General features: G+C 37.0%; 1 long non-coding RNA gene across 10 annotated transcripts in view; it reads left to right on the plus strand.

The window, feature by feature from the left end:
* Positions 1-24,212, plus strand: part of LOC125697614 (uncharacterized) — a 249,144-nt gene that overhangs the window by 149,440 nt on the left and 75,492 nt on the right. The window contains exon 1 of one of the 10 annotated variants that reach the window (XR_007378881.1): positions 17,398-17,528. The exons of the other annotated variants lie outside the window; for them this stretch is intronic. This is a non-coding gene — a long non-coding RNA (uncharacterized LOC125697614). Of the gene's footprint in view, positions 1-17,397; positions 17,529-24,212 lie in introns of those variants that run through there. 10 annotated transcript variants of the gene reach the window in all.

Here is a 24,212-nt window from a genome sequence, read left to right on the forward strand (position 1 = left end):
AAGGGATTTAAGTGGGAAAGAAACTTTAGAAACTGACTAAACAGACTTTAATTATGAATCTTAGCTTTATTAGTACATTTCTATGTATGTTTATCACTGAAGTTCTGTTCAGTTGATCTTTGACTGTTTTTTTCAACAAACAGGATTTTCTTACAGTATATGGAAGTTTGCTTTTAGTTTTAATACAGATGAGCGTAAGAATGTTGTTAAATAGTGTTTTAAAAGCTTTTGATTATAAAATGATTTAAATGTTCTTTTGCACAACTTAGGTTCTGTAGCGGTGTCTATTGAAGTTACAGCACCGCATGAAGCCATCAAGAACTGCATGCAAATAAATATTTGTACACAAGGTGGTGATGTTAGCAACCAGCTTCTTTTTGTTAACAATCCATGATAAATAACAACATATTATTTTCTCTGAGAGTTTTTCAGCTAACTTTGGGTACTCAAATAAGGACAGATCTAAAATATCTGCAAGAAAATTGTGAAATCTTCTCAAGATATCAATGAAAAATAACTGCAGCTTAAAAAATCTTCATCTCTTTCAGGGCTTCTCATTTTCTTGTGATATAATTACACCATGAGAATCACATAAAACTTCAAATACAATGATGGTAAGAGCAACATGTATCAGAAAAGCTAGGTAACACAACCTTTTATTAAAGACACCTTTCATATTTTAAATATTTCTCAGTCTGCATCTGACTGGTTTAAAAATAGCAGCAGTTAAGACTGGCTGGGAAGAAATGGAAGTCTTTCTTTTTAAACTGACACAGGACAAGGATAGAGCTAAAACCAAGGAAAGGGGTAATAAATAATGACAACAGATGTTTGTAAACCTTTTGCTCCTGTGTTCACTGTTTCCATGTGTTTTCTTGTCTTGATGTGCTGTCAGCCTCCTCTCACCTGGGACTGGTGATATCTTATCAAAGCCTAAGCAGTTCCTCTTCACAACAGGCAGATAATAGTGCCTTTCAATTTATCATACTAGAAGTCTAAAAGAACCATGGGAACGATTGGTCAGGTGACAGCTTGATGGACAGCTTGACAGCCCTTAGAGCATCATGGGAAATGGTTGTCACCTGATTTTTCAGAGCAACTGGGGAGATAACCTTCAGCATGACAGGAAAAACAAAAATCTGAATATTTGTGTGGGGTTCGCTAACAGCCGTAATGCTCACTTAAGTGATAATGGGGATGAATTTAGATTACTTGAAATGGAGTTATCTGAGCTGGGATCTGTTTAGCCTGTGAATGTTTTTGACATCTTTAGCTGCCTTTCAACACTTCTGCTGAATGTGTAATTCTGCAAGCAGGTAATGTAAGGAGTTTGGAGAAATCACTTGTGTTTTGTCAAGCTATCCGTGCAAATAACAGATATGTTGTTTGTTGAATTAAATAATAAAAAAGTTGGGGGGTTTTATTATTATTATTGCTTTACACATTATTGTTCTGACCACCCAAAACATCAGTCCTTAGCCACTATGAAATGATTCTCTCTTCCTGACGCTATTTTAGTGTAAACCAGACAGATGTTTGCATCTGAAACGACCTTCTCAATGGCCACTGCTGTGAACACCTGCTGAGATTAACAAACAGGTCAAATATTGACCTGACAAAGAGAATGTCCTACTCTAAGGACAAGACTGAGGCCTTTGAAAAGAAAATGTGTAATGCTGGCATTGCTGCCACCCTGTTTTTTACTGCTGTGGATAAAGCCAGACAAACTTTTCTAGAAACTAGGTAGTTTCTAGGTTGTCTAGCTAGACAAACTTTTCTACTACTTCACATAAACAGTGAGAACAGAAAATCTTGAAAACCAGGATGTTAACTAGAGGTTCCAAAGCTGAAACTCAATGGCAGATATGGTTACATATTTTATCTCCAAAACTGGGACTGATGTTCTATCTGTAATGCAAGAAATTGGTGTTCTCTTTCTCCAAGAGGAGTAGAGAAGATTGATTTGAAGGTGGGGCTCCACATGGAAAAAGCCAATAATGTGACTCAGCTGATCAGTACAAATAGGAGGAGGTCCTTTGGCCACCATTCTTACATTCACTTGAAAACTACAAGGTTAGTTTGACCGAGTTATCAAAGTTTCTGCCTTTTTTTTTTTCTTTCTAGTATCTTGCTGCACATTACACAGATATGTTTCTATCTGATTCTTTTCCCATCAGTCTAACCACAATGCTGTTCCATTCCTTTACTGTTCTCTTTATATTAATGATGTCCACACCAAGTTCAGCGATATTTACAGTATTCCAATTACCTTCAGTCAATAAGTTTTGGTTTAGCAGTCCTGAGCAGCTGAGTTTTCTTTCAGCTCTTTTCTCATTTGATTTTGTTTCCTCCTCTCCCTTTTTTCTGTTGTGTGACGAATGCCCAGTGCAGTTCCTCCTAAGCGCAGAACCTTGTCCTATGCAACTTTCAATTAATTCTGTGTCAGCTTTCAGTTTTAGAGTCCCTCTTTTAAAACATGCTTGAATACCTTTTCTAGTAAAGTTTAGAAACCCCCTATTTCTTCCAAGCAGTATATTATTTCCCCCAGTGAGAGAGAGAAAGATCATGTCGATATATAATTCCGATCACTAACATAAAATAACAAAGAAGCTTTTTCCAGCATTAACTACTCTCTCCCTCTTGTCTTTCTGGAAGGCACATATTGACATTGTCAGAAGTTTTAGCAAGCTCCAGCTGCTGTTAGAACTCTGCCACTGGAGATTTCAAAAGTTAAAGCAAAGCATATTTAGTATGCATAACGTTTTATAGATCTGTTCTTAGCTAAGTTCTAAATAAAAGCAGTGTTGTCCAAATTATTATATCATTGTACTATCATCTGGTATCCAGATAATTAAGCTCGTTGTTTCCTACTGTAACTTTGACTAGGCTGTTTCAGTAAAATCAATATACTTCTTGATCATGAGCCACCTTTTCTATTGGTATCGCAGTTTAAAATAACAGCTTAGTATGCGGCTGTGTGTAAGTATGCGTAATATGTCTGTACACACATCCTGCTTTACACTGAATATTCATCCAGCAAGGTGCAAGATAATTGCATGCTGCTTGTGCTTGCGGATGTCCACAGTACCCAACGATACACTGGCTTTGGGCAAGCTATGGCAGATGGCGTATTTGGATGTGGGTTTTTCCAGATGAAGGTAGAGAAATCTCTCTTTAGGCTTTCACAGCTTGCCATGTAAATACTATTGTTCTGGTCAGCTCTGATTTATATCCAAGTCTATGGTAAGATAAAAAAGGGCCCTTACCCTTCTGTCACAAACTCCTCTTTGTTGAAGTTTCTTTTGTGAGATAGCTCGTACTCTGACTCATCTTTTTTCAATACTGTGTTTAGCTTCAGAACTCAGTACTGTTTTGCTCAAAATATGCATTGATTGCAAAGTTAATATTTCCTGAGTTAAAAATTGCAGACATACTTTAGATTGTGTACAATAAATAGATTCTGTATCATTTTTGCATACTGGCAGTGAAAGAATCATCTAAGTTGGGCTTTTCTTTGTTGATTTTTTCTTTTTTCTTTTCTTTTCTTTTTTTTTTTTGAATAGTTGTAAAATCTCCTACTGTAATTGATTACAACAAAATATCTCTAAGTGTACTCATAGATTCTACAGAATGCAAGTTGCAAGTGGAGGTTTTTCCCTCTGCGTTTTTGCAAACCAACAATGTGGTTGTCAGAAAACCTCATCAGTATTTGAGCTAACAAACGACCAAACAAAAAAGGTATTTAGCAGGGTCTCTGATTTCCCTAATGACAGAATATACCCATCAAGGAGACTCAGTAGCAGCTGCTCCATTGTGTTAAAGATTTGAAGATGTCTTCGTCTTGAAAAAGTTTGGAGAGTTTTCTTTACTTTTACCAGGGAATACATTAAAAAAAATAATAATAATTTCTTTTTGATGTGGGAAGAGAGAAATTTTACACTGCTTTATGGACTACACGTACCTAGCTTTTCAGTTTCAGAATAAGGCCTTATGTGGTATTTATGATCAGATAGCTGCTGATAAGAAATAGGACTTGCTTAGTGGGCTCTCACATAACATCCATCTGGAAAAACTCCAGTGCAGGAAAGAGGAGAATCCTTATCCAGTTATAGGTAACAGCTTATTTTCTGTAATTTTAACTAACATCATTTGAATAGTAATGTTTTTATTTTGGCTGTTTTTATAGTTAAAGTCCATAGCATCAATTGCTGTAGTGATGAAGTTTTCGGACAGTTGTAATGAAGTACTTGTATTATTTGCATGATTGGGTCAACACTGAAGATTTCTTTTTTCCTTGAGGTAGAAAATTGACCTTGTGTTAAACAAGATAGATGTTGATAAGATATTGAGCTTAGCTGAACTCAGTGTCTGTTCATAACTGATCACACAGTTCTACAAGTGGTGGCTAAAGGAACACAATAATAGAAATGTGGAGACTTGAATTGTATGGGCAAGGAGAAAAAGAAGATAGAAGAGGATGAATTGTAAAATAAGAGTAAATGGCCTGAAGAAGAGGAAATGCAGGATGAGCCGAGAACAGTCAATAGAACAGAGGCACGGGAAACAAGAAGGGGATGAGAAGAATGAAACAGCAAATTGGAATGGCTTAAATGAAGAACAGCAATGTTGGAAGTAATAAAACTTCCCAGGCAGTAAGGTATGCTCATCTGTCATTCATCCTGAAATTTTACAGTATTCTGGTTATCTTGACTTCATGACCATTAGTATTATGGAGACAGGGACAGAGACTGAATTTTGATCTATGTTCTGTAGAAAGTGAGCATGGAGAACATTGTATGGAACATTAGTGAAACCTTGTGAAATCTTGTATTTCTGAGAAAATACACTGCAAATGTTTGAACTCCACCTGGAATTTCCTGAAAACCAATGGCTTGATGGCTGGTTTATTGCTTTGATGGCAAATGGAAGAAACTGAGATGCAAATAATGGAAATTATGGTTGCTTAGCAGTGAAGAAGAGTCAGGCTTCAGTCTCCAGTGTTCAGTAAACTGGAGGCAGTGTAGGCTTTTTTCCTGAATCCAATTGCATATGATCTTGACATAATCTGTTCCAAAGAATATGTTGTGTCTGAACAAGTCCTTGATGTCTTTCCTTTTTCACAAAAACATGCTTGATTGAGTTTCAACTCTGCATTCTTCATCCTGAGTAGATGTCATCCACTGTTGGAGTTATTTTGAAGGGAGAAGCATGGTGGCACAGAGAAGAAGGTAGATGTCTGTATCATCTATGTATTTTTGACATTAAATTCAAGTTTCTCTCAAAATCTGCATGTATATATTGCATATATATATGTACATACTCCCTAGATATGTTAGGATTTATTATAGGAGTCCAGGGTTAGATTGAGTTCAGAGGTCTGCTTGATAGGAAATTCATGGAGTGGTCTTAATGAGACAATCGTGTCCCTACAGCTGTGGGTACATTGCTGAGTTTTGTTTGTTTACATCTGATCAGGAAGTTGGGGTCAGACTTAAAATGAATTTACAGGTTGACCCATACCTGCTTTTTGAAATCTGAGTAAAATGTGATTAAAGTAATGCATTGTTGTATCTTTGGCCTTATTGACAGCCTCATCAGTAAGAAATACAGTGAGTTTATTTACAAATTCATTCCACCTTCAAGTGGACATGATCTATTTTAACTTATTGCTAGAATGATAAATTCAAATTAACTTGTCTTAATTGAGACACCTTTTTTGATTTGATATTTGAAGAGAGAATTAATTTGGAGCCATCTGTTATCTTACTTTGTCTCTGGTAATGATAGGCCCAGCAGTTTGGGGAAATGAGCAGGCGTGGGGGTCAATGTCATTATCTGGATCACTTCATATGATGCAAATGAAGTCAGGTACATCACTGCAGCTAAGACTGCATATAGTTTATTTAGCAAAGGCTCTCTCATTGGCCAATTTTGGTTTTAGATTAAAAGGCTCATCCTTCTGTCTTAAAGGAAGTACCTCAGGTATTAGCCACATGCAGAGTAGAGAGTAGGTGTGAGATCTGTTGTCTTTTGTCTTTTCTTGATCCCTTTGCCAGTTCTTACAAATTTGGAATTGGGCAATGAAATGAGCATGTTGTATTGGAGATGTTCTGAAGGGAAGAAGAGTTGTCCAGTTAAACATATGTCCTTACAAGCTGCAATTATGAAATTTCTTCACAGCTGTAAGTAGGAGTGTTATGCGGGAAAAGTGATTTAATTCTTGGAGTGGGGCTGCTAGAAGCACAGTAATATAGAGATGACAATAAGGTGATGTTAAATATGTTGAATTCTGGAAGCGAGTGTTACTACGCAGATTTTGACTGTGAATCTGCAAATGCTTCACTGATCCCATTGCGTTCATTTTCTTAAACTCAATTGGCCTCTAATGCTTAGTTCCAGATTTTTTTTAAATAGATATATTTATCTTCTAGTTTATACGTATACATGTTTCTTAATTTGCCTCATTTTAACTGTTTCTACTTCACTGATGAAAGGGACTCCAGAGGCATAGCAAAGTGCTGCCAGAGCATATAAATATCCTTTAAAACAAATGCGAATTAAGCTGTACTACCTCTCTGGCAGAAGCAGAAACTTCCAAAAATGTTGCTTTTATTATTTTGCTTATGAGGAGGAGCTTTTAGTATAAGACTAAATCACTTTTTAGACATTAATTACAAGTAGTATGCGAGGAAGAAATCTTGTTATCTTGCTTAACTGATATGGGACCTGAAAAATGAAGTGACTTAATCAGTGCCCTGTACTGAGTCTTCAGCAGTACCTGGACTTGCATGCGAGCATCTTGTTTCCACTCTCATCACATACTGACGAGCTGTAGCTGTTCCACTGGTATTATCCTGGGCTTGCACCTGTTTTCCAAGGATCAGTTCTAGTTGTGTTTTTTCAGGAAGAAACATTTCAGTAGCTTTCAGTGCAAATGACCCATGCAAATATTTCAATGTTCTCTTTCCTTGACTAAATAGTTTAAGACTACACCAAATTTATTAATATTATTATTTTGTTAATGCACTATATTCCATATTTGATAGTAAGCAGTTTCACATCTGTGGCTGAATGATAGAAGCTAAAGCTGATATGGATTTTCTATTTTCCATCACTCCGTATCATTTGTAAACTCTTTAGTTCTGTAAAAGATCTGCTTTAAATAAATAAATGTATCCTGACTAATCCTCTTTGAATAAGTGGAAAGCATTTAATCCCATGATTCTGTAAATCCAGGGTAGCTGTCAAATTGTGTGTTCATTTTTCTGTATTATCTAAATCGGTTAGTATCAGATCTTTCATTGACAACAACAGTTTGTTATTTGGATTAAACACCTCTCGTGCTCTATAACCTTTCATTTAAGAGTCATTTGCATCCCTTTTTTTGGCTGCTACTTCAATCATCTGTATTTTAACAGTTCTTTAGGAATATTTGCTGCTAAATATTCACACTGTGTCTAATTTATTTTTTTCAAATTGCCAACACTCCTTCAAGATCTGGAACTCAAACTATTTTTGTTTGTGTCACCAAAAGGCTGAATTCATTTCTCAGTTTTCAATTTAAGAAAATAAAAATAGATGATTCATGAACTTCGCTTCAAAATTTTTAAAAGTGGTTCATTAATTGAACAGCAGCTGGGGGGAAAACTAATCAGCTCATTTCAACTGGAATAGCTCATTATCATTTTGACTGATGAAATCTTTGGAGGCTGGTTTCATGGGAAATGGGTCCTTAACACAGGAGCCCCTCAACTGCCTGGAAAAAGGTTGATTGCACCCCATACAGTAATTAAAACTTGTATTAGGAGACATACTTCCATGTTTAAATTGGTAGGGATAGAAGTCCTCTTACTGCCTTTTGAATTGAACGAGATGTTTGGGTTTCTTCATTTCTTCAAAACAGTTTTTAGCGGATCAGACTGAGAAATATTGATTTCTCAAAGCAGACTCAATATGAGATGCCCAAGTAGCTGCAACACTTTCCTGTGCTGGTAAATCTCTTCATCTTGGCTCCTGAGATGTATAGCATTACGTCTCAATTCCAGTTGGCAGTACCCAGAGTTGGGCAAGACTAGGAATCACAGAGGTTATGGGGAAGGTACGCATGATGCAGGCCTGTAACTTGAACAGTCTTTGTACCATTTCTGTAGGGCAGACGTTGTTTCCTGACAAAATAGACTCGGAAGTAAAAGCAGGCAATGATTGACCTTGCAGTAGAGTGACTGAGCTGTATAAATTGTAGAAAGTAAACTTCTACTGTTCTTCAGTGTCAAAATATACAAAGACTTTTTAAATTTCTTTTTTACATATAATAACAGTATTGTTTTTTTTAAAAAGTGTTCTTTGTTTTCTTGGAGATGAGTTTTGTTTATAGCAAAAAATAAGCAGTTGATTGGTATGGTTTTTAAGGTCAGTCGTTTCAGTGCAGCTTTTCTCATTCAAAATGTGCACATTGGCATAACGTGATACAGGTTGTGGATACCTATTAGAATTTGATAAACTCCCAACATTGTACTTAGCTGAGTAGTCATTTGGATGAATTATTGTCCATCTGTAACAGATGAAAGATCTTCCGCAAATTTTGCAGTGAAAAATTGCAAGTAGTGAAAGTACTGGAAAGTACCAAAAAATGAATGTTTTGTTTAAGCTTCCACATCAGTGCACACTTTTAAAGAAGGAAAGTAAGACAGACTATAGAACTAAATTCTGGTTAAGATTGTTTAACTCCAGTTTAGCTATGTTGTTTTTTTTTTCCTATTTATTCACAGTAAATAATGGATTCGTTTGAAAAGAAAACCTGTTTAACTTACAAGTATTTTTTCAAGTTGCTAACTTTCTCCAGAGAGAATTTCAATAAAAACAATTCCTTTCTACTCTTTTACACTGTGGAGGGGGAAATATCTCCTTTAATCAGTGCCTGTATTGCTTGTAAAAGCTTGTGCCAACAAAGTGAACAATTTGAAAAAGTTCTTTCTGTTCCTTAGAATTATAATATCAGTTAATAACGACTTATTTTAACAACAGCAACATTTCTAATTATTTGCCTTTTAAATTCCAAACACATAGAGTCCAGTGGATTACATTTTGTAGTTTCTACCAGGATGAGGGCAGAAATTTAGTCTCCTAGGATAAGTTGGTATCTTAACTTACTTAGAAGCTGAAAACTCAGCAGTATTTGGAGCACTTAATACATACTAAACCTCTGAGATGCACTGGTGGCACTACTAAATCAAACTCTTTGCTAAAGATTATTGGCCTGGTTTCCATCTTGTTTCTCACTACTTGAGGGGAAAATAGAAGCTCTTCAGTCTTCTGTTGGAAGCATCACTCAGGAAGAATGAGATGGTTTGTTCTGTGCAAATAATAAACGTGAGCTCAGGCTCCGAAGCAGGCAGTATGCACTGCTTACATTTAGGATACCATCTTTTATGTAGAAAGTATGGGATGAAGAATAACTCTGAAGGACAGTGTTTGGAAACTGTGCAAGTCCGTCCCTTTGCATACACATGTCATATGTTTACCTGGTGAAATGTGGATTTTAGCCTCTTCTGCTTACCTAAGCTGACTGGGTTTTCACAGACATTTCAGCAGTAAATGATCTGTTATGATTTGGTACATGCGTGAGCTTATCCTATAAACAACCTTGAGCTTTATTTATTCCTTGTAGGAGTAAAGCTGTTATTTATCTGTGAGAAGATGAACTAGAACTCAGGGATACTGCACAATAAATTGTTGTAGTACGTTCTCAAAATAAATTGTCAGTTATCCTGTGAATTTAAGTGATCTGTTGTCACTGATACAGTTTCACTGTTGAACTGCTTTGCTGTGATGTACCTTTATGTACCTTCTCCACTTTCTTAAAACTCTGTAGTTTGTTTCTGCCTTCATATCAGTAGCACCAGAGGTTTGACTGCTTTGCTTTAATTGTGAAAGACAGCTTTGTGCTTTGAGCTCATTCTAATAATTATATTATTATATTTTTAAATATATTATTATATATTATATCAGTGCTGATGATATGAAAAAAAAGTGCTTAAAATGATATTAAAAAAGTGCTTAAAAATGATATAAGATATAAGTGAATGGTTTTTCAGTGATTTTCGTGGCATGATACGTCAGGGAGTTTAGTGTGAACTTCGTTATCCTTTTACAATTACCTTAATCATGGATAATTCCTGACTGGGAGATCCATACTAGAATCAATTTCATACTCTGATACAAGTGGGTTTTATGGTGGGCATAATTAAGATAAGTGAATACACTATATTTCCTTCAAGAATCCAAGAGTGAAATGGGCTGTAAGCAAAAGAAGAAAATATAGTTTATTGTTGTTAATCTGGAGCAAAAAGAAGAACATCAAGATTTAGAATGGTTTGTTTTGTTTGTTTATTTGTTTTAACTTGGCACAGTATCCATGAGCAATGGGCATTTTACACAGAAAGAGCCCTGCTGATAAGTTTTTTTTCCCAGGGATACCCTTATATCAGTGAGATAGTTTAAGTGACTTTAAAAGCATCAAGGTTTCCTTATTGAAATAAAATTAATAATTAATAACCTAAATAGATATATTTTGTTCTAAATTCTGTGAATTGTGGGTTGACAGTCCCCTTTAATGAATTAGAGACTTTTGAGGCTGGAGCTTGTCATTAGCACACATCATCAGCTGATGCATTTTAATAATACATAGTGTTGGAAGAGGGAGGAAGTGTAAGCTACTGAAGCCTGCAAAAGCAATCCCCTAAAGCTTTCATGTTTTATTTGAGCATATGTTTTGGAAGTGGTGGTGTTGACACTGGTGACACTAATCTCCTCTTTATCTTGTTTTGATTAAAAGGATATTTGAATATTATTTTTGGCAAACTTTTATCTAGCCTCAAAGGGATCCCCTTGTAGCAGCTACAGAGAGAAATGACCATAACAAGCATATTGTAAGATACACTTATATCATACATTATAGCCACTGTTGATGGACTCCAAGAGTGCAAAATGCTCCCAAAGAAACGAAATGAGCTTGTGTTCAGTGCCAAATATTTGCTAAGTGAGCTGTGTGAATGATTGCAGCTGTGTAAAGGAAACTGCCTTAGATTATTGAATAATTCAGTTATAAATGTGCACAGTTATGAGACAACAGCTGAGGGCAGTTTTATGAAATACTACTATTTCCTATAAAAGAAACTCTACCTTCTTCTTTACACATTTTTTGCCATGTCAGATTGCAGGGTAAGCATTCTTTCAAGCCTTATTTTTGTTATATTTTACATGGTATTAGGCTTATAAAATTTCAGTTTTGAAGTACACAACAGCAAAACTGCCTCATTTTGCTGTATAGAATGCAAATACGACTGTTTGTGTTGTGTAAATCTATGTGTTCTTAGTTATCACAGGACAAGTTACAGGGAAACTGTGTCATGCATTAGAAAAAATGTCACAGGGAATATATGTATGTTTGCTGTCCTTTTGCTTTTTTTCCACTTAAAGCAGTGGACAAAAAGTGTGCAGCAGACCTTGTGCTCTATGTATTTATGCATGTGTTTATGCTACATATTTAAGTCACTGTTTTCTTAGGTTCTGGATTAAGCTTCAGGTCTCAGTTTCCACTTTCAACAATGTTAGTCTATTGCTTCTCTTCTTCATCCCTGTTGAATGTGTTTATAAATTATATTGGCTGGTTTTAAGCTCGCTTTCCTCAGATCCCAAGATGCTTATTTTTATTCTTAAATATGGATTAAGGTGTCTGATTTCAGGTTTCAGACTGCAAATATACTTCCATTTGAGAGCAGTGGGATTCTTAGATGCTCAGTAAAATCAGATCAGTTTTTCTGCAGTGTATTTCAGACAAGCTACTAAAATGTTCACAGTTAGAAACACATCCGTTGCTAAGCCTGTGCTATGGATGTGTTTATATTCAGTCTTATTGCTCAGGAAAAGATAGACTCAGATGGCGTAATGTGGTAGAATTATTGGCTGCAATTCCTTCTACTTTCCATCTTCTTAACGTGTGCTTGTATGATTTTCAGATAACTTATGTTTCAGCTGACTTACTAACTCTTTTTTTCTTTTTGAGTTGCAAGTGTCTCTGTCCCATCAATCCTGTTCTCACAGGTGGCACCTTCTTACTGTTCTTCAGCTTCCTGGGACTCACAGACTGTGACTTTCTGCTCCCACTGGCTGCTACTTCTCTGCATTGGGAGCTTCTTCAAAACTGTTTGTGTGTGTGTGTGTGTGTGTGTGTGTGTGAAATCCCTGTGATCTTGTCCTTCTAGCTTTTACTGTTTATGAGAAGTTACTTTTTGGGACTGTTGGCCACATACAGATCCAGAGGTTGCATAGATTGCCTCTCCCTGCGGTGCATGGTGATTATACGCAAAGTGCTCAGTAATTCTATCTGCAGTGACACATTGAAACACTCCTCCTCACTATGGATGTCCTATGTCTTGGAGCTCGTATGATCTTGTCCTTGCTTTTGAGTTTCAGAAGTTAGGTTGAGCGTGCTCAAGTTTTCTGCTTCAGTACATTGAAGTTCCTCATCTTTTTGTACATCAGAGACATCCTGTCCCTCATCAGGAGGTTCATTCTGAAGTTGGAATGCATGCTGTCTTGGTCTTGTTTGTTCTGTATAGGTTACTCCCCAGAACAAAGCATCAGCAGTCAGGTGTTGAGGTTGTTGCAGCTCAGAGCTCAGTACCTCATGGGCACCTTTGTAGGGTGAGCTGTCAAATTCAGTGCTCTCCTTTTGTGTCTTCTGGTGGTTGTCATACATGGCATTCAAAAATGAACCGTTCAGGGCTTGTGGTTGCAACTGTTGCTCTTCCGTAAAGGCACACTGTAGATTCTGAACTGAAGTTCTAAATACTTTTGTCCTCTCACAAACCTATGTCTCAACTTCTTAACAATCAATGCCAGTGAATAATACACTGAACTAACAACCCCTTGCTATGTCATCCTTGACTTGACATCTGTGGAGGAAAGACTGTCTTTAAGACCTGTTTTTAAGCTCTTTGAGCAAGTAGGGACTGTGGTGTGAAACTGCAGTGACTCCTTCCCTGAAAGCAGGCAAAGCAACGTGCTGTTATATTTTTAATCATCTGCAGCAGACCAGAGGACGTTCCTTCTCTCTCCAGTGATAGTTGTCATTGTGAAGTCCTTGCTACACATGTTCTCCTTGTTTGTGCTCTCAAACACAGCGCAGTGCAAACACAACTGGTAGCTGGTTAGATGGAGATAGTGAGAGGGAAAAGGGAATTTAAACGTATATTGACTTGTTAGTACTACAGTATGATTAAAATTTTAGTTCATATTAAAATAATAGAGTTACGACTGCAGTCTGTAGTACATAAGCTTTCCTACATTGAAAATCTTTTCATTAGTGTGCCACAGTTGAGCCAATGACTGTAAAACTTTTTAAAATCAAATTGATGGGTGTTAATAAAATTGTTTAACAGAATCATCTATACTATTGTTTATTTTTAAAAAAAGCATTTTCAGAAGGTGGTGCCTTGGCTTCTCAAGGCCTTTTTTGTTTTGGCACCCTCTATGGAAAGCTCTACTGTGTACATTTATCGTTTTGACATAAAATAGTTCACTTGAATACTACTTGGAGCAGTCATTGTACAAGTTACCTATCTACTCCACAAAGAATCAGTTAAAGTATTTGCTATTCTTGCGGCACTTCTCTTCACAAGGACTCTTGGAAGTGACCAAGCCCTTGAATTGACTGAATTAAACCCAAACTACATTTTGCCATAATAAATAGTCAGGTTTGGTTTTGCTTATTTTTTTTTCCCAGATTTGATGCTAAAACATTACATATTTAGTTTGTATATAAGCATTCAGTGTTTTGTAGGATGTATATACTTTATATCAACCATAAACCAAATGAGACATTCCAAAATAAAACAGAGGTGATAGATGGTTTTCTGGCTTCTATTCAAAATGCCTGTTATGTTGTGGAGTACTTATTATGAATGCTCACTAACAAAAAGGCAGGCATCCTATATTATACAAATGCTTAAAAGCTTGCACCCAGAGACAACAGAAAGAAACAAGAGGTGATTTTGTGTATGTAGTCCTTGTCATCTCCTTCACCTCTCCTGGGAAGGAGCTATGACAGTCAGATTTGAAGGTTGCTCTTCAGATTTCCTCTCACCTTCAAGTGAGTAACCCATGTCATGCATCAGAAAGCTGTCGTCTTGACATCTAGTGATGTCTTTCAAGATGGTTTGAAATAGGTCTTTTTGTTAAAAAGAAATGGGAATCATTCTTACAAAAGTTAAAATTGTGTTTGATTACTTTTTTCTTGTTTACATTTTCAAAGCAATATTCAGGTTAAGAAGCTAAGCTTAAGGACATGTTGGTAACAGCGCACAGCAGCATTGAGAGACTACAGCTGCAAGTTTTCTGTGGCAAAATCAGTTTGATCTTTTTGCATCACTAAACTGATCTCTCGCTTTTGAAATAATATAGCTTCTTCCCAGCAAGAAATTAGCTTAGTGATACATAAAGATGAAACTGATTGCTTGCTGGGAGGAATGCTATATTATTTCAAAAGTATTAGATTTTATACTCATTTCTCAATGAGTGCTGCAAGTAACTGCTTGGGGTATTTGTCCCATAATGATTAACAGAGCCATTTTTCAGTGTTTGAAATGTTGCTGTGAGGAATTTTCAAGAACGGGGTGAAGGTACACCAGAAAACATTATGAATCTGACAGAGTGAATTTTAAGACAGTTGTGTGTGCATTTGGTTGCAGTTCTTCCCAGCACAAATTTGTATTACAATTGTGGTTAGCTGTTTAAAGTGCGATTTTAAATCAGCTAGAAATTATCACCAGTGTATTTCCTTCTTATTCTGTTTTCTTTTTTCAAATCTTCTATACATTAATAGCAGGTGTCCTCATTTTGTCTAGTTAGAACAAATCTGTTCCGATTTTTTTCTGTCCATCTCTTTTGAATACTAAAACAGGGCAGTGATATCCAGAAGTGCAGCCAGAAGGCTCAGAGGGATAAAACAAATTGAAAATTTGGAAAAGCATTTGCTGTGCAATGTGACCGTCTGTTCAGATCTGACATTACCAACATCTGATCTGAGGAAAGTGTCCTCCGGGGTGGGTGCATCTTTTAGGATGGATGCATCTGACCAGCATTACCTAAATTGCTTGGAAACTTCTTTCATGAATAAATGAGTGAAGAGGACTTGAAGATTAGCTGGCCCTGCTGCTTGTTTGTAACCAAAACACAGGGAGGCTTGTATTTGAAAGCCAGGGTATGGATGACTTTCAGAAAACAATACAAATTTTCAAAGACAGAAGTGGAACTGGAGAGGATCTGCCGATTGTGGTATTGTGGATTGCTAAATAAACTTCTGTGGCACCACAAAAACTTTCAGCAACACCAAAACAGAGCTAGATTTCTCTTTTAGTGTTTATTTAAATAATAAGAAATAATGAATCTTTTTTTTTTTTTTTTTTTTTTTTTTTTTTTCCTCCAATTTTAAAGTACTTTCCAAGAAGGAACAAAAACCCATGAGTGATTCTCTGTCTTTCTCAGCACTGCATTTAATGCTCTGAAAACTGCACTTAATTGTACAGCAATCAAAAGTTTTCAGTATCTTTCCATGCAGGAGCTAGAAATTCTGATAGAAGTAAGAGGGTTTTGCTTTTAGGCAGAATGGCCTCTCTTTTCCATCTCAACATCACTAAAACCAGCTGTGGAATGGAGCCAAGCTCCTATTAATGCACTTCAACTATTTCAAAAATACAAGCACAAATTTATTTTATTTTGTAGTGACAAATGCTTTTCCCTCCTAATTTTGTGGGAGTGTTTTTCCCCCAGAAGGAATAAATTACACATTCTGGAAATAAGTTAGTCATTCAAGAGTTCAGAATTCATGAAGCTGTTCCAGCAGAGAATGGTTACGGAATTGCAGCAGAATCTCAAGGTCACTGGGAATATTCTTTGGGGTATTCTTATGTGGCTTATCTGTGCTCACATGCCTAATTTTTTTTTCAGTGCAAAGAATAGCCACTTGCAGAGAATGGGAGCCTTAGCCCGGCCCTGTGCCATCCCTTATTCAAGTTCTTTTATACTCCTCTTTTTAAAGAAGCTGTCAAGTTCTTTTCTGAAGCTGACAGGAAAGGCCAAATCTGCAGTACAGGAAGAGAGGCAAAAAAGAAACTTTTTGTGTTGATGTTTTACTAAGTGAGCTAAGGAGAATTTTAGAATCATGTAATTTACTCTGGAGGCATTTACTGTACATAGCTATAGTGATGGTAATTTCTTTCATTGTGGAAGTGAAAAGATAACCATCAATCAGTTGTCAATTGGTCAATTGCAGAAGTGATGAAAAGAAACTGGTAGGAACAATCACTTCTGTGGCTACCTAGACTATTTGGGGTTTTAAGGAAAATATGGGAACTGGAGTCTGTAGAAGTGGAACGAGGTTGGAAAGTAAAAAATAAGCTGTGGGGGGATAAATGCATCGCTGAAATACTGTGTTTGTTTTGTGTGCACACAGCGTGTAAGTGCTGCAGAACCAGAGCAAGGCTCAGTGTGCATGAAAGGACCTTTAAACCGGGTGTTGAGGGCTGATTTGTGAGTACAGGGGATTTTTAAACGTTGCTCTGAGGATGGATGAATATTTTGTAAAACTTCAGCCAAAAAAGTCAAAATTATTTCAGATATCGTTGTACGCCCAGCAGTAACTGCAGTTAGAAATGTGTGTGAAGGAAAATACAGCTTGTTGCAGAATAGGAGATACACTGTCAAGCTGCAAAATGTTATTAAAAAAAAAGAAATGAGGCTAGATGTAGAGCTGTTTTTAAACATGTAATGTGAAAGTTGTTTTTAAAACAAGCCTGATGGCGCAGGGCAGCACAAACGCTCGGCGATTTAACTGTTATTTAAGTGGCATGAAAGACATCTATTTCATTACGTATGCATATTGCAGTGGGGAGGGCAAGCTTAGAACAGAAGTAAGAGAAAGCTTTAATTCATTTATTTATGAAAAGAGTTCAAACATTACTGATACGGGGTGGTTTATGCTGTGGTGTTTTGTTTGGGGTTTTCTTCCCCCCTTCTGTGGTAGGTAATAAAAAGGATTACAGGCCCTCCAGAAGGATGAGATATCATCAGTTTGTAATCCAGCCCATGGTTTCCTAGATACCGTATTGTCTATTCTGTTCCGCTATGTGAAAAATGTTGAATATCAACAATGGGTTTCAGTGCTGTATTGTTGAGTTTTGTATGAACTAATCTAGCTTCACTAAAAAAAAAAAAAAAAAAAAAAACTACAGCTTTGGACAAAAGTCTATAGCCAGTGCATTCGTAACTCCCCATGCACAAGAGCTGACTGTGGCTCTGGGAAGGCATTTTACTCATTTGGTTTCTTTTTTCTTATAGTCTGCTTGTCCAGTTCTCAGGTGTTTACCACCTATTTGAATTCACCTGTGTGGGTACTGTGTTTGAGAAAGTCCCAGGACTTGACAGCCGTATAGGCCTCATAAAAGGCAGCTCTGTTCTGGGTTTGAAAGGTAAGCTTTTGCCTAAGTCCTCTGCTGTCTGTGCTTTAGGATGCTAACTTTACTGGCCTAGTTCTGAAACTTTGCAGCTTACTGCTCATTTGGAGCTTTTGCAGAGGGTGAGCGAGGGGAGCAGGTTTCTTGCTAACAGGGAAAATAACCGTTCTTGGAGCGAGAGGTGGTGGGGTTAGTGGGAATGGATTTGAATGAAATGTGCTTTTCATCTTAAAGAAACGAAATTGTAACTAACTACTGAAAGTAAGGAGTGCGTTACCTGCAAAATGAGGTGTTTCGGGAGCAGGTATTCTGCAAATGCATATGCTCCAAAGGCAGCATAAGGGTGAAGGGGAAAGTGTTTGACCTGTGAGCGTGGTATTTCCAGGGCAGGCACAGCGCAGACACTTACGTGCTTTTGAACTGCTATGCACTGGATTGTTTTCGCTTTTTCTTTCTCTCTTCCTCTTTCTCACTTTCTTTTTCTCATTCTTTTGGTCTCAGAACTGTCTTAATGCTTTGTGGAAATGCTTCTGGGGGTGCTGTTTGCATGGAATAAAGTAGGTGGAGAACAACTGAGGGTAAATAAGATTCACATCAGAAAGATGCTGTCAGTAGTCCAGTTTCTAAAAGAATTTGTGCTGTTTCCGTCTTCAAGGTTTTCTAAGGTTTTTAAATGAATTCAACTTTAATAATTATAAGTGAAAGATCCTGTAGCAATCAGCATGCAAATGTTTAAGCTGCAGTGTAGATTAGATGCACAGCAAATATTGATTTATAAACATAAAAATGTATTGTTAAATCCTGAACTTTAATGTATGCATTTTATCTTAAAGCATTCCTACCTTTTTATTGACAAATTATTTTCTGTTTGGATCATAAGACTGCAAATTATTTGAATTGCTTGGAAGAGTGACTATAAGCAAATACTTTCCTGCTTACTGTAAATGTGGGAGGCTGTTGGCTTTTATGGAGTAACAAATTCCACAACCCTGATTTAGTTATTTTAACGTAAGTAATGGGCTGACATCTCAATAATGAGTGACCAGCTTCCAAAAAATCCTCTGTGTGTTTCCCTTTCTCTCTGGAAGATTTTTGCAGATGTTTGCCTGCTCTCAGCATATCTTTTCCCTGCTGCAGTGCGAATGTTTTTCCCATCCCCCTATTAACCCAGGAATTAGAAGAAAGTACAGATGATGCTTGCTTAACCCTGCATTTAGTGCCAAGCAGTGATGTGCTCCCTATGAAACCATTTCTGACCCTCTGCTTGCAGTGGTGAGCCTGAATTTTTCCCCTTCCTTGCCCATCATTGTCAGTCAATTATGGGATGGAACTGAACCAGAAAATCTGGTACAGTCTGGCAATTAGTACAAAGGGTTTCCAGTCTAGTGTGAAGACAGAGATGCAAGAGCCCCAGCAGCTAGAGAAATAGTTTTGATTGGCCATGGACATTGCCTTTTAGTGCTGCTTGGTTACTTCCTAAAGATACTGGCTCTTCTACCCTACAGGTCTTCTCCTTAAAGTACTGCATTACGGGCCTACTTTTTATAAGTCTTTTGGGAAGTGGGGGGGTCTTCTTTTTTTAGCTCTAGCTTCTCCCATTTGCAGACTGTCATTTTAACCCATCAAACAGACACATTTTGACTTGTACAACAAAGAACCAAGTTATCAACATTCACAGAAACTGACATTTTTAATTCAGGCTTCATTATGTCTTTGGTTTCTGACAGTGAGCTACAAAGACATTTAAAGTTTTCTCTTTTTTTTCATTTTAAATTCAGCATTGGGATGTTTATCTTTCTTTTAATGCTCATATTTCCCTTTCTACCTTTATTCTCTAGTAATACATAATTAGCATTATCAAAACCATCAGCTATTATCCACTATGACTTTTGACCTTTGTTTTTATCTATCTAGCGCTTTCTAAAATAAGTTGTAACATAAATTCTGTTTGTTACATCATTACAGTAAAACATAATTAAACTCATTAATACGTTCATCTAATCTCTCCTGATATTACCACGATTGAATGGATGCTTACATATATGTGAACCTGTCAATATCTGGGATTGTAAAATGAGAATTAATAATGAAACAAACATTATAGTTTAAAAATAGCATACAGAATTTAGCGCATGTCATATTAACCCAGCATTTTCAGGAGTTGCCATTGAGTCTGTAGCTGTAGTAGCATGAGAGCAAAAAACACCCAGTACAAGTTTGACTGAAGTTCAGAGGAAGAGCCAGTTGTACCAAATGAAAAACTTAGGCAATTATTTCCAAGAAATCCTGTGACTTCGCTGGATGCGTGAAGACAGAGCTCAGTCAAATTCTGCTCAGAACTAAAACGGGGTATAATTAGATAGCAGCGCCAGCAGTTGCCAATGTAATAGGAACATCGGGCATTCAACCATAACCATACTGTTTTGTTTGTGAGAGTTTTTGTTTTCATACGAGTCAGCAGTTTCTGTTTTACGCTTGGGTAGCTGTGTATGTGGGATGTTGTCTTTTGTAGTTGGGAAAAAAAAAAAAGTAAATGTGTGATCTAATCTTCATATGTATATGTGAAATATTACAAACACATTCTCAGAGTTTATGCTGGCATTTTTTCTTCATTCTCTGTCTCTGCATAGCATTACTGTGGGAATCCCTGAAGGTGGCTTTAGACACACGATGACAAAATTTTCCATTCGATAGTTAAATGCTCTTTTGCTCTATTAATGGCAAGCAGTATAGTAGCAGGGGCTTTAAGTGTGATGACAAGATTAGCACATTGCCCACTTCAATCAGGCATCTCTTGTCTTTGTGTTTATCAGTGGTCCTTCCCAGTTGACTGATGGCTGTCACTCGATGGCTTTCTTTGGCTGGAAAGAGAAAGAACTTCCTGTGAAGATGTCAACAGTGTTGTTGAGTTCCAAAGTAGGTCATTTGCACTGAAAGTCTATATAGAACAACAAATTAGTAGCTTCTCTTGTAGACCTTTTGATAGTGTGCGTGGGAAAGTGTTGTGTATTTCACTTGGAAGATGGTAGCATGGCATATGTTTGAATCTAATCTGGTTTCTGGTAGCACATCACCAAAGGAGGCACTGATGATGCTTTTGATAAGAATCCTACAGAAAAAAAATTTTTTTGTTTATCAAAAAAAAAAAAACCAAAAACAACCCATACCAAATGGTAATACACATTCTAGTTCAGGGGAAAGAAAATGATAACTAATTTTGTCTTGGACCAAAGGATTGTTACAAAGACACATGAACAACTGAAATTTTTCATTATGTGCATTTCAATGGATAATAAGTAATGACACTGAAGAATACACACTCTAAATACACTTTAGTTTGATTTTTTTTTCCATTGTTCAAATTCTGTTTATCTTCAGTGACCAAGAAACGTGGATTACCACGTCTTAATTTGTAACTCTTCAGTCATGAGACTGTTAGTCTTCATGTCAGTAATACACAAACCTAGTGGTGCTGTGAGCTTTGATGGTGAATCACTCAGTTCATGTATTTGTTATTTTCAATTGAACAAATATCTTTTTGTGGGTTTCCTCACTTTTCTACTATAGAACGCTTTTATCTCTGTACACATTTTCATTTTTCCCTCTAATCTTTTTCAAACACTAGTATGTCTATAAAATATTTCTATGTAATTAAAAATAGTTCATAGAATACTAGAATCTTAGAGTTGGAAGGGAACTTTAAAGGTCATCTAGTTCCACTCCCTTGCAATGAATAGAGACATCCACAGCTCAATCACATCCCTCAGAGCCTGGCTGGCCCAGCCCTGTGATGGAAGTTTCCAGAGATGGGGCATCCGCCACAGCCCTGGGCAACCTGTTCCAGTGCCTCACCACTCTCACTGTAAAAGATACCTTCCTTATATTCAACCGAAATCTAACCTTTTCATGTCTGAAACATGTCTGAAATTTCCCCTTGTCCTGACCCTGCTAGAAGAGTCTGTCTTCTTTCCTATAGCTCACCTTTAGATACTAGAAGGCCACTGTCAGGTCACCATAGAGCCTTCTCTTCTCCAGGCTGAGCAGCCCCCAGCTCTGTTTCACAGTATTCTTCATATGAGAATACTGTAGGTTTGGAGTATGTCAGGTTTCCTATCTCAGTGTATTGCAACAGCTTTGCTCAGTGGTGACTTACCTGCTTTCTGGATTTGATGTGCTTTTTAGATTGTCCTTCAGTGTTAGTCACTGCCATCTCCACTGAATGAACTCTGGACAAACTGACCAGCTGCAGGATCCACTCTTAACTACCTTCAATGTTACAGTTTTCTCATTTCGATGGGTTGATGATAAGGCTTTAATGCTTAAGCCCCACAACTGTCCAGTTCCTTAAAGCCATTGCTTGGTGCTCTGTCACACTGCTGAACAAGTTTGGCTCAGCTGTTGGTTTCACTGATATTCTTGAAAATCAAGCAGCATGTCAGTAGAGATGAGCTGGAACTTACTTCTGTGCCATAGGAGATGTCATGAAAATGAAATAGATAACTTGTTTCACATATATAATATCTGTAACTACATGAGACCTCCCTCTGTTCTTGGCTTCTCATTTTCGGATGTATTTCTGAACTTACGGAATTCTTTGTGCATACACATGTCCTTACTCTGCTTTAAGTTACCTGCAACTGATGGCTGGATCTGAAGGTATGGGAAATGAATCAGGCTAAACGTGGTAGCAAAACATATCAGATTATTTGTTGTGTGGAAGATCATGAGAGTTCAAGCACATTGCCTAAGCTGTGACCTACCAGCTTTCCTGCTCCTGGAAATATTCCTTTCGTATGACAGTTCCACCTCAGCCCTGTACTCATCCCTGGGGTGGGAAATGCAGCTAATAAGTAAACGCTATGAGTTCTTTAAAGGCATAACAGAGGCTTAGGCTCCTGGTTCCCATTGACTTTTGGTTCAATTAGGAGTAATATACCCAATTCCTTTATGCTATTGCAGATATCCTGTCCCTGGTCTTACAGTGTGCTATGGAACGAGTGGGCATTGGCTGGTTGTGGGCTGAGATGAACATTAAGAAAAAAAAAAAGACTGGATCAATCTATTTCACAAGACTTTATACAAAGCAATTGGCATTTCATATAAAATGACTGGTTTCATATAAAGGAGAAAGAAAAAATGACTAGTAAAGACATGGTGATAGCAGTTTTTCAAAGGGCAGATACCAAAAGTACAAGCACAAACTATGCCACTGCAGATGATCATAGGCTGTATGCTGAGAAATATCTTTTCTTAACGTGGGAGCCTTAACCAAAGACTCAGAAGGGAATTTTACAGGAATCAATTAATGACATGTCTAAAGGTATATCATGAGCCTCCAGAGAATCAAGAAATCAAGACACAGAAATGGGATGTGACCAGCAAGATGCATGAAACTGCATTGTATGAGCATTCAAATAATAGCATAACAAGGAAGAGACCCACTACTCTACAGGAAGATGTCATGCCATTGACAAATGAGGCTAAATAAGAAGAGGTAATTCCTGCAATGTAAAATAGTTTACTTTTAAAAAGTCATTGTGAGCCAAGCACAAATAGTATCTGGGGCAAGAGAATATGGATACTTTGCAATTTTTTTGTAAGATGTTTTCTGGTGTCTTAGGTGTTTCATGGCCTTGCAATGAGGACACGAATTCAAGAGGTGGCCACTCCCTCACTTCCATTTTACTACTTCCTAGAATAATTCTTAAATTGTTCCTTTTCCCTAGTTGCATATCTGATTGTAATTTCTTTCTTTTTCCTTCTGTACTTGTAATTATCTTTTCACTTCAGTTCCATGGATTTTTCCTCTTTCAGATTATTTAATTCTTCAGTTTATTCAGTATGATATTCCTTGCTATCATCCAGACCCTACTGACATTTCCTTGTGCCAGTTTCAGTACTGAGGAGATGTCTAAAAAGTGGTGTTGCTTTGTGCCATGCTGGCACTGACCAGAGAAAGCACAAAGAAACCCTTGGTGTCTGGAGGATTCTAGATATCTACTAACAGCAATATGTTGATGACTGTGGAAGCATTTTGCTCCTGATCCATGTTGCTGTTCTGGCAGAAGCCTCAAATGCAGATACAGATACTTTAGCAAAACATCTATTTTTGTTTTGTCATTTGCATATTTTTCTGAAATGGAAAAACAATCTGAGATGTTTTGTATTTTTCATTAAAAAATGTCATTTTTAAGCAATTTTAGCTTAAAATATTCAAGAAATTGTTTTTTAAATTTCAGAAAACACTGTGCTACAATTTAAAAAAAAAATTCTGAACTTCCAAAGCGCTTCCAATTTTCCCTTTTCTTTCTTTGGAAGGATATTTAGTTTGTCAATGACTTCCACCAGAAGTGATACTTCTGTTAGAGCTCTAATCAGATTAAGTTGGATCCACACTTTGCATGTTCTCCCAAGCTAATTCCCACGATCACTGTGCTTTAAAACCTTTATTAGAGGTTTTTGTTAAAAATGCATCACTTTACCATCAATATTCGTCTGACAAGAGAAGTGGATGCAAATGTACACTTCTTTCAAAGCTGTGTTTGTCACTGACCTTGGATGTTGGATCAAGAAGAGAATTCGTTTCTAAACTGTGCAATGCCAGGAACGCTGGAGAGAGTTCTGACTTCCTTCTAAGAGAGGTGATTTGAAAACCTCATCATCTGATGAGCCAAAGATACTTGAGTGCTGCTAAAAGAT

Source organism: Lagopus muta, chromosome 9 (genome assembly GCF_023343835.1).
Source record: "Lagopus muta isolate bLagMut1 chromosome 9, bLagMut1 primary, whole genome shotgun sequence".
Taxonomy (NCBI): domain Eukaryota; kingdom Metazoa; phylum Chordata; class Aves; order Galliformes; family Phasianidae; genus Lagopus; species Lagopus muta.